The 17,897-nt window shown below is 41.6% G+C and overlaps 1 protein-coding gene and 1 pseudogene across 8 annotated transcripts in view; one reads left to right on the top strand and one right to left on the bottom strand.

The window, feature by feature from the left end:
* EDC3 (enhancer of mRNA decapping 3) overlaps window positions 1–17,897 on the bottom strand; it is a 79,268-nt gene that overhangs the window by 24,409 nt on the left and 36,962 nt on the right. The window lies entirely within an intron of this gene.
* Window positions 14,119–15,321, top strand: LOC118728945 (annotated as a pseudogene).

The raw sequence follows: 17,897 nt of genomic DNA, 5'->3' as shown, positions 1-17,897 counted from the left end.
GGGACCTTTCAGTCCACAGGCCGACGCTCTATCCACTGAGCCAAACCAGTTAGGGAGGAAGATACTATTCAACCAGCTCTTAACTCTATCTTACCACACAAACAACCTTCTGAGTTTTAATTTGGCACTAGGCTAGAGCCCAGTGGCTTGGAATCCCTGGTTTAGACAGATTTCAGATTCTAAGACAGATATACATCTCCCATTATACATCGTTATTTTTAAATATAATTTTATTGATTTCAAAGAGGAAGGGAGAGGGAGATATAGAGACATCAATAATAAGAGAGAATCATCAATCAGCTACCTCCTGCACGCTTCTCCTTGGGGATTGGGCCTGCAACCTGGGCATATACTCTGACCTGTGACCTCCTTGGTCCATAGGTTAACTTTTTTTTTTAAACAACTTTATTTCAGAGAGGAAGGGAGAGGGAGAGATAAAAACATCAATGATGAGAGAGAATCATTGATTGGCTGCCTCCTGTATGATCACCCTGCAGAGCAAGGCCCAGGTCTCCAGCCAGTGGGGTGATCAATCAATCAAGAGGCTCCATGATTGCCCTAAAGACGGAGGCCCAGGCTACGCTGCGAGTGGGTGGGGCCTCTCTGTGGGGATGATCCAGCCTGGAGCCCTGGCTGGCTGGGCAGGGCCTATATCATTAGGGAGATTATTGGTAGAGGCCCTCAATAGATTGCCCCAAAGAGGGAGACCCAGGCTACCTGAGGCAACAGCGGCTGCAGGTAGGCCGGGTCTCCCTCTGCATGGGGAGATCCATCACAGATCCCCGGCTGGGTGGGTAGGGCCTACCTCTTTGAGGTGATCAATTGCAGGGCTCCCAGACTGTGAGAGGACACAAGCCGGGCTGAGGGGCCGCACCCCTCCCCCTCAAATGAATGAATTTGTGCACTGGGCCTTTAGTTATATCTATAAAAAGAGCATATAAGGCAAAAGCAAAAAACCCATTCAATGCAGTACAATGGTAAAAAATGAAATTAGAAAGCAACAGCAAATAATTATTTCTTTTTAAAAAATAACATTTTGTAAAAAAAACAAAACAAACAAAAAAAAACATTTTGTTAATGTTCATAGTGGATAATGCATAAAATATATAGAAAGTTACAGATAATTCACTTAACATTTTGATATATTTCCATTTAGTTAAAAATACGCATTTTTTTCCTTTTATAAAAAATATATTTTATTGATTTTTTACAGAGAGGAAGGGAGAGGGATAGAGTGTTAGAAACATCAATGACAGAGAAACATTGATCAGCTGCCTCCTGCACAGCCCCTACTGGGGATGTACCCGCAACCAAGGTACATGCCCTTGACAGGAATCGAACCTGGGACCCTTGTGTCTGCAGGCCAACACTCTATCCACTGAGTCAAACCCATTAAGGCTATGCATTAATCTTATGAAGTTTTGTATCCTGCCTTCTTAGTTAGTATAGCATCTTACTGTTTCATAAAATATTTCTCCAAATATTTTTTTTGGCTGCATAAATTATAGATACCATATTGATATAGGGTGGGGCAAAAGTGGGGTTACAGTCAGTGATATGGAAAGTACAATAATATAATAATTAATAAACAATAATACATTTCACATAAAACTGTAAACCTACTTTTGCCCACGGCTGTATATACTGTATATATGTACTGATGAACTTTTTTACAAAACATATTTTATTGATTTTTTTACAGAGAGGAAGAGAGGGATAGAAAGTTAGACATATTGATGAGAGAGAATCATCAATCAGCTGCCTCTTGCGCACCCCCTACCGAGGATGTGTCCTCAACCAAGGTACATGCCCTTGACTGGAATCGAACCTGGGACCTTCCAGTCCGCAGGCTGATGCTCTATCCACTGAGCCAAAAACGGTTTTGGCATACTGATGAACTTTTAAGGTATTTCTCATTTTTATTGTTATAGACACAGCCCAAACATATGATCTCTGATAACTCCAGCTGAAAAATCACTCATATTTGACCACTTGTAGCTACACTACTTACAGTATTTTTCGGACCATAAGACGCTCCGGACCATAAGACGCAACAGTTTTTAGAGAAGGGAAATGAAGAAAAAAAGATTTTGAAACAAATAGTGTCCTAAAATATTTTATGTGCATTAAAACCCAACATCACAGTCATAAACACATGTAATCAACCCTGTAAAGTAAACAGCAGCATTTAGAACCATTTTAGAGCTGGGCAAGCACACAGAGACCACACAAAGCCGGGCAAGTAAAAAAAACTTTTTTTTTAAAAGTATATGTGTAGGCTATATTTGGACCATAAGTCGCAGGGACTTTTTCCCCCCACTTCTGGGGGGAAAAAGTGCATCTTATGGTCCGAAAAATACGGTACTTTGTTCTGTAGTTATCTGTGTTCTTATGCTAACTTTCCAAGCAGCATGTAAGCTAACAGTGGGCAGAACCTGTCACGCAATACTACTGGTATACCATAAGTATACAAATCTCTACTGAATTTAGGAATGAAAAGAACCACATCAACACAAACAATAAAAATTAAAAGTCTAAAAGATTATAAAGAAAAGGCAACTTGAGATTAACTATGAGAAAGAAAGGGAACCAGCAAAAACTATGGCAAGTGTGTTATGTGACTGAAAAGTAAAGGAAGATGAGTTGTCGATCTATAATAATAAAAGTGTAATATGCTAATTAGTTCTGTCAGCTGAACGACCTTCCAGACATCATTGTGGACATCCTTCTGGATGAAGCGCAGTGGCAGGGACTGAGGCAGAGATGGTTAGGTGCAATGAGGCAAGCCAGACAGAGTAGTTAGGGGCAATGAGGCAGGCAGGAAAGTTGTTAGGGGTGATCAGACAGGCAGGAGAGTGGTTATGGGCTATCAGGCAGGTGAGTGTTTAGGAGCCAGCAGTCCCAGATGGTGAGAAGGATGCCCTGTGAGATCAGGCTTAAACTGACAGTTGGACATCCCCTGAGGGTTCTCAGAATTGCAAGAGGGTGCAAGCCAGGCTGTGGGAAACCTTTCTCCCCCATGCATGAATTTCATGCATCGGGGCTCTAGTCTACACTAACAAAAAAGATGCAATTGACCATACACCCACTGGCCAATCAGGAGTCAGTATGCAAATCAATCCAACAAAGATGGCAGGACGTTTGCATCATCAACATGGTGACGATGCAGAAGTTCTGCACCGCCCTAGCTGCTCTGAGCCTCTGGACAGTGTGGAAGGCAGATAGGCAGCTCCAGCTGGAGCAAAGGCAGAGAGTTGGCAGCCAGGGGGAAGGAAGGCCCATTCTTGCACAAATCTTTATGCATCAGGTCTCTAGTAATAATATAAGAAGGGGTACGTGGCAAGGGCTTCCGAGAAAAGGAATTCAGTCATGTCTAATATGGCCCAACCAACTGATAATGAGCTATCCTGGATTTATCACAACAAATAAAGACAAGCAATTAATCAATGGAGAAAAGCAAGGGTCAAATAGTAAAATGGGAAACCATTTTTGGCTCAGCATTAAGGACTCCACAAACAAATTGCAACCAACCCCAGAGCTATGTTTTTAGAAAGTGTCAGGTATTTTCTTGTGCTCTCTGCCTAAAGATCTCCATTCATTCATTTGACAAATATACACTAAAGACCAACTATATTCTAAATACTGTCAGGGAAGCAGAGAGAGAAATAAATTTCTAAGAGGAATTACTGACATCAAGGGTCAGCAAGAGAAAGTTAAAAGAATGTAAAATAAATTAAAGGTAACTGTGTCTTATTCTTTTCTTTCCTCATATTTTAATACAAATATTGAAAAATCCTAGATGAAAAAGCTACCTCAATACTTGACTTACTTGACTAAAGGGCCTAGCTGTATCAAACTGACCTTTGGTCACTGGGAGAGAAAAGCATATCCCTTGGAAAAGATAAACAGTGCTTCCCAGATTTCTTTACCTTTCAAATATGTATTATGACAGGAAGCAAGTGGTCTTCTCTTTGCCATTTTGTTGCCAGCCCATTGGCTAGGATAACAAAACAAACCAACATACATACATACATACATACATACATACATACATACATATTGTATATATGCTATCTAATAAAAGAGTAATATGCAAATTGACCATCACTCCAACACACAAGATGGCTGCCCCATGTGGTCAAAGATCCTGCCCTCATGTGGACACAAAATGGCCAGCAGGGGAGGGAGTTGGGAGGGACCAGGCCTGCAAGGGAGGGCAGTTAGGGGTGATCAAGCCTGCAGGGGAGGGCAGTTAGGAGTGACAAGGCCAGCAGAGGAGGAAAGTTGGGGGCGACTGGGCCACAGAGAAGGGCACCTGGGAGGGACCCAAGCCTGCAGGGGAGGACAGTTGGGGTTGACTAGGTCTTCAGGGAGGGCAGTTAGGGGCAAACAGGCTGGCAGGGGAGCAGTTAGGCATCAATCAGGTTGGCAGGGGAGTGGTTAGGGGGTGATCAGACTAGCAGGCAGAAGCAGTTAGGGGCAATCAAGAAGGCAGGGAGGTGAGCAGTTGGGAGCCAGCAGTCCTGGGTTGTGAGAGATGTCCAATGGGGTCCAGATTGGAGAAGCTGGGCTGAGAAACACAACCCCCTGCACAAATTTTGTGTACTGGGGCCATAGTATGTATATATAAAAGCCCAGTGACCAGAATGGTGGAATGACCAGAATGACTAGTGGCTATGATGTGCACTATGGCAACCAACCAGCCTGATCCAAACCCCAATCGGCCCCCAACACCACAACTAGGGGCAGGGCTGACTAGCGAACTACCCGTGGCCCCCCCAAATGACCCACCCCTAATCAGCCAATAATACCCTGATCAGGGGCTGGCCAACCACCCACAGCCCCTTCCCCCTGGTGGCCCAGCCTAATGGGCCTCCATTGGGGCTGGCCGGCTGGACCCCATCCATGCATGAATTTATTCACTGGGCCTCTAGTCTTATATAATAAAAGGGTAATATGCAAATTGTCCCCTCGACAAGGAGTTCGACCAGGGGATATGGGTGGTCCACCAACAGCCCGGGGCCCCTCCAACCAACCAGCCCTGCCCCCGATCCAACACCCACACAGTCGGAGGTGGAGCTGGCCCACCAAGGCCTATGGCCCCTCCCCCTGGCCAGCCCCACACCCAAATAGGTCCCCCATTCTGATCAGGGGCAGGACCAGCCAGACAACCTCCTGCATCCCCTCCCAATTGGCCCCAATCAGTGCAGACCAGCTGGGCCCCACCTGTGTACAAATTCATGCACCAGACCTCTAGTTGTATAATCCTCAGTGTCAACTTTTTTCTTGAAGTGTCACTTTTTGCTTTTTAAATTTAATAAATCTTTATTGTTCAGATTATTACAATGGCTCCTCTTTTACCCCCCTCCCCATGGTTCCCACTCCACTCTCTGCCCTTACCTCCCCACCACTGTCCACATCCATAAGTGTACACTTTTTGTCCAGTCTCTTCCCGCACCACCCACTCTGCTTTCTCCCAAAAATTGTCAGTCCACTCCCTTTCTATGTCCCTGATTCTATTATATTCTTCAGTTTATTCTGTTCATCAGATTTTTTTATTCACTTGATTTTTAGATTCACTTGTTGATAGAAATGAATTTGCTGTTCATAATTTTTATATTTATCTTTTTCTTCTTCCTCTTCATAAAGAATACCTTTCAGGATTTCATATAATACTCATTTGGGGGTGATGAACTCTAGCTTTTTCTTCAATTCTGAATGATAGCTTTGCTGGGTAATCTTGGTTGTAGGTTCTTGCTATTCATCACTTTGACTATTTCTTGCCACTCCCATCTGGCTTGCATCATTTCTGTTGAGAAATCAGCTGACAATCCTATGGGTGCTCCCTTGTAGGTAACTGTTTTTCTCTTGCTGCTTTTAATATTCTCTCTCTTTTACCCCTGGCATTTTAATTATGTGTCTTGGTGTAGTCCTCTTTGGATTCCTTTTGTTTGGGGTTCTATGCACTTCCTGGACTTGTAAGTCTTTTTCTTTCACTAGGTGGGGAAGTTTTCTGTCATTATTTCTTCAAATAGATTTTCAGTATCTTGCTCTCTCTCTCTTCTTCTGGCACCCCCATAATTCTGATGTTGGTTCGTTTGAAGTTGTCCCAGAGGCTTTGTACACTACCTTTAATTTTTTGAATTCTTTTCTCTTCTTGCTTCTCCAGAGAAGTGTCCATTGCCTCTTTGTATTCCAAATCTTTGACTTGATTCTTGCGTTCCTCTAGTCTGCTGTTGGGTCTCTGTATAATATTTTTAATTTCCATCATTATATGTTTAATTTCTAGTTGGTCCTTTTTCATATCCTCGAGGTTCTCATTAAATTTATCGGCCTTTTCTAGGAAATTCTTGAAAAACCTTATAACCGTGATTTTGAACTCTATATCCAGTAGTTTGCTTTCCTCCAATTCTTTCATTTGTGATCTGTTTCTTTTTTTCCACATCTTCACTGCTTCCCTGAGTTGGTAGGGTAGCTTTGTGTGCTAGGTGTCCTATATAGCCCAGTGGGTTAGCCTCCCCAGTTATCTGAGGTGGATACTCTTGGTGCACCCCTTTGTGGACTGTGTGTATAGCTTGTTGTAATTAAGTCTTGATTGTTGTTGGTATCACTGGGAGGAATTGACCTCCAGGTCAATGGCTGTGAGGATCAGTTATGTCTACGCTGGGAGAACTCTGTGCTAGAGACAGCCTTATGGGACAAGACTTGCAAAATTGCAAAAGCCTCTGTGCTCATCTTGAATGGGGTGGAGTTTCATGGTGGAGCTGATAACCGTGGTTTCCTGTCAGCCCTGCCCTATGAGGTCCCTGGGTCTCAGTGTCCCCTGGTAATTGCTACAAGCACCTCTGAGAGAAAGCCACCCTCGAGTTTCATCCACTGTCATACAGTCCAGTTTCTCCCCGAATGAGTAGGGGTTCCCAGAAACTTGCCCAGAACTGGAGTTCAGCGCAGTCAGGAGCTTCTGTCTACCTCCCGCTTTAGAAAGCCAGCCATGCACTCAGCCACCCATGCATTCAGCAGTCAGTCCTCTCTGCATGAACACGCCTCCGGACCTCTACCTTTTGCAGCTCCTGAGTCTCAGTGTGCTTTCTCTTTTCCTGACAGTCCAGATCCCCCCTGAATGAGTCTGGTTTCCCAGTGTCTTGCCTGGGACTGGAGTTCAGTGCAGTTGGGAGCTTCCTTCTCCCTCCCGCTTTAGAAAGCCAGGTGCACACTCAGCCACCTATCCTCTCCGCATGTTAGTCTCTGTACCTCAGCCTTTTGCAGCTCCTCTGAATCTCAGTGTGCTTTCCGCTTTCCTTCTAGTTGTAGAATTTCCACTCAGCCAGATTTCCTGTGGTGTTGGATGGTGAGCATTTTGTCTTTTAGTTGTAGTTTTGATATTGTTGTGTGAGGTAGCAGTTTAGGTGTTTATCTATGCTTCCATCTTGGTTTCTCCCTCTTTATTGTTTTTTGTCACATACATATCATAAGGGAACCTCTGTCCTGCACTTAGCAGGCTAAAGGGCAACTGAACATTAACCCTTTGCACTCCGAACCATTCTGGACATTGGCTACCAGCTACTTGACGCTACTTTGCGGCGGAAACGTCCGTTGAATTAACTCAATTCCCCGTAATCACTAATAAACTGCAATGCCCCCCGAGAGGGGACAGTGGAGTGCAAAGGGTTAAATTACAAGAGCTAAACTCGAAGGGTTTCATGATGAGGTGCCTGAAAATATCTGGGACTTTCTTTACAACTCTCAAATTTTAGGCTCTGGCATCAGTGAATTTCTTGGGCTAGAGCAGCAGCACCACCAAAATTTTCAAGTCTATTGGAAAATAAAGTACATCCAAGGTGGTTACAAAGTTGTAGTGGGACCATGAATCTTGGCAAAAAATAACTTTCTGACCTCAGATGGAGGGCTTACTGTCACACTGAATAGATAATACACAAACTTGTTCCCTTAGCAGATCTCAAGTGGTATCTCTCTGCTCCCTGAGAATGAAATTTCATTTATCTACTTGAAAATACTTTAAGTGATCAGTTCAATGACCAAGGTCAAAGAAACTATATAATATATTTATTTATTTATTTATATGGCTAAGTGACCGATCATCCGTCTTTCTGATCTTCAGACCAGATGGTATATATGATGTGCACTGGCAATCTATAATAATAAAAGCCTAAGCAATTGAATAGACAACTGAATAGGCTGCATGGGGAGACCAGGCTGGCAGGGGGGTTAGTGAGGGGCAACCAAATGACTGAGTAGCAGGCTGTGTTGGACAACCAGGCCATGGGGAATGGGGAGCAGGTGGAGGCAACCAGGCTGGCGGGGGGGGGGGGGGGGGGGGGGAGGAGGGGTAGTAAAGGGCGATCAGGCCGGTAGAGGGGGGCAGTTGGGGGTGACCAGGCCAGCAGGGGGGAGGGGGGGCAGTTAGATCAAGCAGGCAGGCAGGTGAGCAGTTAGGAGCCAGTGGTTTCATATTGTGTGAGGGATTTCCAACTGCCACTTTAAATCCAGGGATCAGGCCTAAAATGGCAGTCAGACATCCCCCACGGGGTCCCAGATTGGAGAGGATGCAGGTCGGGCTGAGGGGACTACCCCTGTCCCGTGCATGAATTTCATGCACTGGGCCTCTAGTTTAAAAATAAACATTGATCAATTCTCTGAATGATGAATAGTTGGCAGCCTTACAGACTATAACTTCAGCCATCAAAGACCAAACTGTACACCCCAAATGCTTTTTCTTGGATGGTCCAGGCAGTAGTGGAAAAACATCTTTATAAAGTTTTAACACAAAGAGAAACCAAGATGGCAACCTAGGCAAGCACCTAAGCTGCCGCCTGGCACAACAACTTCAAAATAACAACTAAAAGACAGAACGAACATCATCCAAAACCATAGGAAAGCTGGCTGAGCAGAAAGTCTACAACTAGAAAAAAGGAAAGAGGCTCACAGATTGGATTGGGAGCCGCAAAGCACTGATGTAGGGAGACGCTCGCGCAGAAAGGAAGGGTGGTGAGAGGGAAAAGGAAGCCCCTGGCTGCATTGAAGCCATTCCAACTACACTAAACCCCAGCCCTGGCCGAAACCCCATAGACCCAGGCTCATACGGATAGAGTCTGGAATGTAGAGAAAGGCACCAGAAACTCAGAGACTGAGAGACCAGGAGAGCTGGAGCCACAGCGGGCAGGGTCTACAGTCACATGCGAGTGAGTGTTCTCAGAGAGTCTGACCAGACTGGGAGACCAGGGGAGCCACGAGCCGCAGCGCGTGAGTGCGTGGAGAGAGGTCTGACTGTGGAGGTAGCTGATGCCTCTCCATAGCAGAAGGAGTCAGAAGTCCCTAACTGCACCAAATCCCCAGTTCCAGCTGCACTGAGCACTGAAACCCAGTTCAAGGTGAGCCCCTGGGACACCCACACTCTTGCACAGGGAATCTGGACTGTCAGGCAGAAACTCGGGAACCACAGAAGGCAGAGGTCTGAGGCGCACGCACAAGGGCAGGACTGACGGGAAGCCACGACTGGCAGCTCAGCCCTGAGACTCTGCCCCATCCAAGCTGAGCTCAGAGGCTTTTGCAATTTTGCAAGTCTGATCGTATAAGACTATCTCCAATACAGAAGGTATCCTGGAGTACACACAGCTGATACATCCAATAGGCCTGGAGGTCAATCTTCCCAGTGATACCAACAACAATCAAGACTTAACTACAACAAGGCTGTACACGCAGTCCACAAAGGGGAGCACCAAGAGTGTCTACCTCAGGTAACTGGGGAGGCTGACCAACTAGGTCATATAGGACACCAAGCACACAAAGCCACCCTACCAACTCAGGGAAGCAGCGAAAATGCCAAGCAAGGAAAGAGATCTCAAATAAAAAAATGAAGGAGAACAAAAGATTGGATACAGAGTTCAAAACCACGGTTATAAGGTTTTTCAAGAATTTCCTAGAAAAGGCCGATAAATTTAATGAGAACCTCGAGGATATGAAAAAGGACCAACTAGAAATTAAACATACAATGATGGAAATTAAAAATATTATACAGAGACCCAACAGCAGACTAGAGGAACGCAAGAATCAAGTCAAAGATTTGGAATACAAAGAGGCAAAGGACACTTCTCTGGAGAAGCAAGAAGAGAAGAGAATTCAGAAAATTAAAGGTAGTGTACAAAGCCTCTGGAACAACTTCAAACGAACCAACATCAGAATTATGGAGGTGCCAGAAGAAGAGAGAGAGCAAGATACTAAAAACCTATTTGAAGAAATAATGAGAGAAAACTCCCCACCTAGTGAAAGAAATAGACTTACAAGTCCAGGAAGCACACAGAACCCCGAACAAAAGGAATCCAAAGAGGACCACACCAAAACACATCATAATTAAAATGCCAAGGGCAAAAGACAAAGAGAGAATATTAAAAGCAGCAAGAGAAAAACAGTTAGCTACCTATAAGGGAGCACACATAGGACTATCAGCTGATTTTTCAGCAGAAACTATGCAGACCAGACGGGAGTGGCAAGAAATAGTCAAAGTGAGGAATAGCGAGAACCTACAACCAAGATTACTCTACTCAGCAAAGTTATTCAGAATTGAAAGGCAGATAAAGAACTTCATAGATAAGAAAAAGCTAAAAGAGTTCATCACCACCAAACCAGTATTATATTATATGAAATGCTGAAAGATATTCTTTAAGAAGAGGAATAAGAAGAAAAAGGTAAAGATAAAAATTATGATCAACAAATACATATATATCAACAAGTGAATCTAAAAATCAAGTGAATTAAAAATCTGAGGAACAGAATAAACTGGTGAATATAATAGAATCAGGAGCAAAGAAAGGGAGTGGATTGATAACTATCAGAGGGAAAGGGGTGTGGGAGGTGTAGGAAGAGACCGGACTAAAATCGTACACCTATGGATGAGGACAATGGGAGGGGAGGTAAGGGCAGAGGGTGGGGTGAGAACCAGGTGGAAGTGAGCTATGGGGGGGAAAAAAGGAGAAACAACTGTAATAATCTGAGCAATAAATATTTGTTTAATTAAAAAAAAAATAAAGTTTTAATACATTATATTACGGTTGTGGTGGTACTGTTTTACCCAACAGTGTCTAGAGAAATTTCTGCAAATTTACTTCTCAGTGGAAGAACCTTTTATTCCCAATATAAATTACCAATTCCATTAAATGAAACTTCAATTTCTAGACTCGACATAAAGAGTGAAGTTGCTAAACCCATTAAAAAGACCCATATTCTCATAATTGATGAATGCACCATGGCATCCAATATGCTATAAATGCCATAAATAGATTACTAAGAGAAATTATGAATTTGAATGTTGTATTTGGAGGGAAAGTTGTTCTCAGAGGGGATTTTCGACAGTGTCTCAGTGTTGTGATTGGCCATAGTACAAATGAGTTTAAAGTACTTATTGTCTGGGGATGTTTCAGATAGTTGTCTCTGAAAACAAATATGAGATCAGAGAATTCTGCTTATAGTGAATGGTTAGTAAAACTTGGAGATGGCAAACTTTTCATTTAGAAACGGTTATTACTGAAATCCCCCATGAAATGATTTGTAACAGATCTATTATTGAAGCTACCTTTGGAAATAGTATATCTATAGATAATATTAAAAATATATCTAAACATGTGATTCTTTGTCCTAAAAATGAGCATTCATAAATTAAATGAAGAAATTTTGGCTATACTCGATGGAGATTTTCAACCCAATTGAGTGATGATTCCATTGATTCAATGGATAATGCTGAAAAGAAAAATTTTCCCATTGAATTTTTAAAAATATATATGTTTTATTGATTTTTTACAGAGAGGAAGGGAGAGGGATAGAGAATTAGAAACATTGATGAGAGAAAAACATTGATCAGCTACCTCCTGCACACCTCCCACTGGGGATGTGTCTGCAACCAAGGTACATGCCCTTGACAGGAATCGAACCTGGGACTCTTGAGTCTGCAGGCCAACACTCTATCCATTGAGCCAAACCAGTTTTGGCCCATTGAGTTTCTTAATAGTATTACTCTTTTGGAATGTTATGTCATAAATTAAAATTGAAAGTAGGTGCAACCATCATGCTACTGAGAAATCAAAATAGTAAATGGGGTTTATTATCAAAGATTTATTATTAAAAGATTGTGACCTAACATAATCAAAGCTGATGTATTAACAGGATCTGCAGAAGGAAAGATTGTTCTGATTCCAAGAAATGATTTGTCCCCGTCTGACACTGGCTTCCCATTTAAATTAATTTGAAGACAGTTTCCCATGATGCCAGCAATTGTGAGACTATTAATAAATCACAATGACAAACTCTAGACAGAGTAGAAATATTACTACCTGAACCCATTTTCCAACATGGTCAATTAAATGTTGCTTTCTCTTGGGTTCGAAGAGCATGTGATGTTAAAGTTGTAAATACTTCATCACAAGGGAAATTAGTCAAGCACTCTAAAAGTGTTTTGTTTTGTTTTTTCCTTAATGTGGTGTACAGGGAGATATTAGAATAAGTTTGATTAATTTATCAGTCATTGTTTTTATCAATATTGTTTTTTGTATGTTTTTGTTATTTTTATACTAGAGGCCCGGTGCACGAAATTTGTGCATGGTGTGTGTGTGTGTGTGTGTGTGTGTGTGTGTGATCCTCAGCCCAGCTTGCACCCTCTCCAATCTGAGACCCCTTGGGGGATGTCCGACTGCCAGTTTAGGCCCAAATCGCTGTGGGATCAGGACTAAACCAGCAGTTGGATGTACCTCTCACAATCCGGGCCACTGGTTCCTAACAACTCACCTGCCTGCCCACCTGATTATCCCTAACCACTTCTGCCTGGCAGCCTGATCAACGGCTAACTATTCCCTAGCTGGCCTGATCGCCCCCAACTGCCCTCCCCGCCACAACCCATCTCCTCGACTGGGCCATGCCTCGACTGTGTGCATGGCCTTCTTGTGATGTGTGAGGGCAAGATGACCACCTAGGCTATTATTAGTATAGATTAGGGGTGTCGAACTCAATCAGAGAAGGGGCCAAAATCTAAAATCCAGCCTAAATCGCAGGCCGAATGGTTTACTGAACAGTCATAAACTGTCATTGTGATGGAAACGCAGCGGAGTGCAGTGATGACAGCGCGGTGCGGGCCACATTGCAAGGCCTGGTGGGACGGATTTGGCCCGCGGGCCTTGTGTTTGACACATGTGGTATAGATCATGTTTTTATTCTTTTTATATCTTTTTATGTTTTTGTTGTTTATATATCACATTTTTGTTGTCACATTGTGTTATTGACTTATTAATCACTTTATCAATCATTGTTTTTATCAATGTTTTTATATAATTTTTCTTATTTTTCATATCATCTGTTTTTTAGATCATGTTATTTATTTTTTAATCAATTTATATATTATTTTCATATACATTTTACTAATTTTCTTTAATCTCTGACACTTCTATTATAAATGGTGAATAGTGATATTAAAATATTTTGTATTTTAATTTTATGATACTATTTATATATACTATTTTGACATGTACTTTTTTACAGTAATGTAATTACCACACTAATTTTTCTTCTAATTAATTTCCTTTCAATGTACATGAATCTGTTCACTGGGCCACTAGTTCTTTATAACTGCTCCCCAATTAAAATCTGTTTATACTAAGTCTCTCATCAATGTTGGATTAGGTAACTAGAACCAACAAATACCCTCAACAATTCATTACTAACTTTGAAAGAACACTTATAAGCCAGAATTGAAATTACTATATTTCAATAATTTTATCAATCTACTAGTCTCAACATCAATGTTCATATATCAAAAGGAATTCTATTTACAGATTTCTAATAAGAACCTAAATCTAAATGAGGAAAATACTGGTAATCCACATTACAACGGTGGTGGGAAGAAACCAATCCACTTCCTTGAAATCCTTCCCATGCTAAGTAAATGCCAAGTAAGTCAATCTCTGGTATACCTTTCTATTTATCTCATAGGGCCATTGAGCAGATAAATAGATGCAATTCTATCCTCTATCACAAACCAATTCTGAGCCACATTTCATGATCAAATTCCCAAACCACAGACATTTCCCACACAATCTGAATTTTTTAAAAAAGTCCTCTGAATAAGATTTCTGCTGGTGAACACCGCGGAGTAAGCATCGTTGGAATTCCCCCTGTTGCAGTCATCATGTCTAAGCCTGAGTCTCCCAAAGAGCCGGAGCAGCTGTGGAAGCTCTTTATCGGAGGTTTGAGCTTTGAAACAACCGTTGAGAGTCTGAGGAGCCATTTTGAGCAATGGGGAACGCTCACGGACTGTGTGGTGATGAGAGATCCAAACACCAAGCGCTCCAGAGGCTTTGGGTTCGTCACCTATGCCACTGTGGAGGAGGTGGATGCAGCCATGAACGCAAGGCCACACAAGGTGGACGGGAGAGTTGTGGAACCAAAGAGGGTTGCCTCAAGAAAAGATTCTCAAAGACCTGGTGCCCACTTAACTGTGAAAAAGATTTTTGTCGGTGGTATAGGTGAAGAACATCACCTAAGAGATTATTTGGAACAGTATGGAAAAATAGAAGTGATTGAAATCATGACTGACCAAGGCAGAGGCAAAAAGAGGGGCTTTGCTTTTGTAAACTTTGATGATCATGACTCTGTGGACAAAATTGTCATTCAGAAATACTATACTGTGAATGGCCACAACTGTGAAGTAAAGAAAGCCCTATCTAAGCAAGAGATGGCTAGTGCTTCGTCCAGCCAAAGAGGTCGAAGTGGTTCTGGAAACTGTGGAGGTGGTCGTGGAGGTGGTTTTGGTGGAAATGACAACTTTGGTCGTGGAGGAAACTTCAGTGGTTGAGGTGGCTTTGGTGGCAGCTGATACGGTGGCAGTGGGGATGGCTATATGGATTTGGAAATGATGGAAGCAATTTTGGAGGTGGTGGAAGCTACAATGATTTTGGCAATTACAATAATCAATCTTCAAATTTTGGGCCTGTGAAAGGAGAAAACTTTGGAGGCAGAAGCTCAAGCTTTTATGGTGGTGAAGGTCAATACTTTGCCAGACCACGAAACCAAGGTGGCTATGGCAGTTCCAGCAGCAGCAGTAGCTACGGCAGTGGCAGGTTTTAATTCTGCCAGGAAACAAAACTTAACAGGAGAGGAGAGCCAGAGAAGTGACAGGGAAGCTACAGGTTACAACAGATTTGTGAACTCAGCCAAGCACAGTGGTGTCAGGGCCTAGCCACTACAAAGAAGACATGTTAGACAATACTCATGTGAATGGGCAAAAAAAAACTCGAGGACTGTATTTGTGACTAATTGTATAACGGGTTATTTTAGTTTCTGTTCTGTGGAAAGTGTAAAGCATTCCAACCAAGGGTTTTAATGTAGATTTTTTCCCCCGCATCCATGCTGTTGATCGCTAGTAATAGTCTGATCATGACGCTGAATAAATATGTCTTAAAAAAAAAATCCTCTGAATAAGAATAAAATTTTTCGTTCTGTTTTTTTAAATATATTTTTATTTATTTCATAGAGGAAGGGAGAGGAAGAGAGAGATAGAAACATCAATGATGAGAAGAAGTCATTGATTGGCTGCCTCCTGCATGTTGGACCGCGCCCACAACCCAGGCATGTGCCCTTGACCAGAATTGAACCTGGGAACCATTAGTTCGCAAGCCGATGCTCTATTCACTGAGCTAAACTGGCTAGGGCGAGAATAACATTTTTCTGTCCAGGATCTCTTCATTTACATGTAGTTAATCTAGAAAAAGGGAATGAACCCAACAGCAAAAGCAGAAGCTGCACCACTTTTTAACATACCAAAGTAAATTGTTAAAGATCAAATAATTATTTATTTTCAAGTAAACTGCAGTCTTCAAAGAGAGCTGCTATGATGGTTAGTATTAAATAAAAATAGAAAAAACTGAATCTTACCAACATCCAGCAATCACACTTCTAGGTATTTATGTAACGTAACCGAAAACTTATATCCACATAAAACCTGCACACAAATGTTTACGGCAGCTGTATTCATAATCACCAAAAGCTGAAAGCTACCAAGATTTCCTTTAATAGGTAAATGGGTAAACGAACATCTATACAATAAAATGTTGTTGAGCAATAAAAGAAAATGAACTATTACAGCACAAAAAGAAATGGAAGGCTCTTAAATACATAGTGTTAAGTGAAAGAAGACAGTCTGGCTCTCACTAGTTTGGCTCAGTGGATAGAGCATCGGCCCACAAACTGAAGGGTCTCGGCTTCGATTCTGGTCAAGGACACGTACCTTGGATGCAGGCTTGATCCAAGGCCCTGGTCAGAGTTCGTGTGGGACACAACTAATCAATGTGTCTCTTTCACATCGATGTTTCTTTCTCTCTGTCTCTCCCCCTCCCTTCCACTCTCTCTAAAAATCAATGGAAAAATATCCTTGGGTAAAGATTAAACAACAAAAAAAGACAGTCTAAAAAAGCTACATACTGTATGATTTTAATTATGTTATAATCTGGGCTGTGGGCAGATTGGATGAAAAAGATGAATGGATTAAGAAGTACAAATTAATAGTTACAAAATAGTCACAGGGATGTAAAGTACAGCATAGGGAATATAGTTGATAATATTACAATAACCATGTGTGTTGAACACTTTGTAAAGTATATGATTATCTAACCACTGTGCTGTACACCTGAAACTAAAGTAATATTGATTGTAAACTGTAATTGAAAAATAAAAATTAAAAAATATTATGTGATATTCTGGAAAAGGCAAAAATACAGAGACTGGAGAATCTAAGGATGGAATGCAGAATGTGACAGAATCTGTTACAAACATATGAGACAAGTCAATGGAGGTATGGATTAATAATTCTGATAGTTATACATGTATATTGGGATTGAATATATATTTTTTCTTTTTTTGGAATAATTTAAGTCAATGGATGGCAGAAGATAGGAAACAGGTGTCTCACTGTTGAAGTTACACATTAGAAAAGGAGGCTAGAATGATCCACATGCTAATAGATTAAAATTGCAGATATCTATACACTCATATTTAGCTTCATATAACAGAGAAGTTAAATATATAAATACTTATAGGTATGTGTATATACACTAGTTAAGTATGCATATATATTTTTCTGCTCTGTCAGCTTAAAGGGCAACACCCAGTAGCGGTGCACATGCCTAGGACCCAGATCATGGATTGTAGTACATTGTCCAATAAAATAAAATAGGGCTCCTTAGAGACATGGCTGATTCTAGGGGTGGGACAGGAAATACAGAAGATAAACCTGGAGCCTGTTGTAGTGCCAGAAAGTAAAGAACTATTGGTAAAAAATCAGTTTGTTTGTTGTTGTTATTTGTTTCCCAGTGGCCACAGCTAAAATGATGAGCACTAAAATAAAGCAGTATTGCATCAAGTCCATACTGATAAAAAAAATAAAGAGATGACTGAATAAATAGGGAAGAAATCTCTGGTGCAGAAGAATTCAAAAAATTTTACATAGATACTCTGCATAACTCCTGTTCTTTGGGTGTGGGCTGCACAGAGTGGCTTCCTTACAGAGAGCACAGTTTGTAAAGGGGGAGAAAGAAGTCACTTTATAGAAGAAATCTGACACATACTACCTCAGCCAGGCAATCAAGGTCAACATCAAAAGTCATAAACCATTTTGATAGTAGATACCCGTGATGTGATGTTAATGAAAATGACATTATCTCTGTGGTCTTCCTCCCCAAAACACCAGTCTAATAGTGAGAAAAATATCATATACCAATTGAGGGATATTCTACAAAATATCTGACCAGTACTTATCAAAACTAATTCATAAAAAACAACAAAAATCTGAGAAACCATCAGAGCCAAGAGGAGACATGGCCACTAAATGTATTATAATGTGGTAT

This window comes from Pipistrellus kuhlii, unplaced genomic scaffold (genome assembly GCF_014108245.1).
Source record: "Pipistrellus kuhlii isolate mPipKuh1 unplaced genomic scaffold, mPipKuh1.p scaffold_m20_p_1, whole genome shotgun sequence".
In the NCBI taxonomy this organism is placed as follows: Eukaryota; Metazoa; Chordata; class Mammalia; order Chiroptera; family Vespertilionidae; genus Pipistrellus; species Pipistrellus kuhlii.
Note: the sequence above shows the minus strand (reverse complement) of the source record. Positions and strands in the feature narration are given on the sequence as shown.